Here is a 939-nt window from a genome sequence, read left to right on the forward strand (position 1 = left end):
GAAGGTCTCCCCACGTCCCCAGAGCCCGAAGCAGCCTTTTCTATTCCCGAGGGGCTTAAGATGGGAAAGCCAGATGCGGGACAGTTGAGAGCAGCATTTGGCCCAGGAGCCACCATCAGGGACGGACACAGAGACATCCAAGAAGGCACAGTCCGGGAGAGGGACGAAGAATTACTTCTCAGACGAGTAACAGCCTCGCACACACCCAAGAGGACCACGCGTGGAGAAAACAGGAGGCCAAATGGAAGTTACAGCAGGATTTCTGAAATCGATGTTTCCTCGAGCACGGGAGGCCTCGGACGCGGGCCAGGGCAGGGCAGGGCTCATGAGACCTCGGGGATGGGAAGCGCAGACGGTGACCGGGGAGGTCACACGGGGGGAGCCCGCTAGAGCCAAGGGGACCGCGCGAGCCGGCGAGAAGGCCAGGAACGCATTCGCGGGCACGTGAGGGCCTCAGAGAGCTCGATCTCACGGTCACGGACGTGCGTCGGCCCCGGGACAGCGAGGGGGAACGTCAGAAAGAAGCAATGAACGTTGGGACTAAACCCGAGGACCGAGAAAAGGGATTTTCTGTGCGTTTTTTTTTTGTTTTTTTTTAATAATGAACATTTTTTCATTTCATTCTTCTTTTCAATTTTTGCTTTTGTCGCCGTTGGCATACGAAGCTGCTTCAGCTGCAGGTGGACGGCATGGCGCTTAGACATCTACAGAACTCACGACGCGGTCACCCCGATCAGCCCCGTCCCCACCTGGCACCACACACAGTCACCGCACCGCCACCGACTGTATTTCTCATGCTCGACCTGACATCCCATGACCGTTTCCCCGACTGGCGATGCACACGCCCCGATCCTTCCCCGAGAAAAGGGACTGTCGTGGTGAGCTGCGCAGAGGGCCTGGAAAGCGGGGTGACAGCGGGGTGTCTGCAGGACACAGCGT

General features: G+C 58.1%; 1 protein-coding gene across 1 annotated transcript in view; it reads right to left on the bottom strand.

Moving 5' to 3' along the window:
- The window catches only part of LOC105307287 (neuronal acetylcholine receptor subunit alpha-7), a 113,474-nt gene that overhangs the window by 24,731 nt on the left and 87,804 nt on the right, over positions 1 to 939 (bottom strand). The gene's annotated exons all lie outside the window — the stretch shown is intronic.

This window comes from Pteropus vampyrus, unplaced genomic scaffold (genome assembly GCF_000151845.1).
Source record: "Pteropus vampyrus isolate Shadow unplaced genomic scaffold, Pvam_2.0 Scaffold487, whole genome shotgun sequence".
Classification (NCBI taxonomy): Eukaryota; Metazoa; Chordata; class Mammalia; order Chiroptera; family Pteropodidae; genus Pteropus; species Pteropus vampyrus.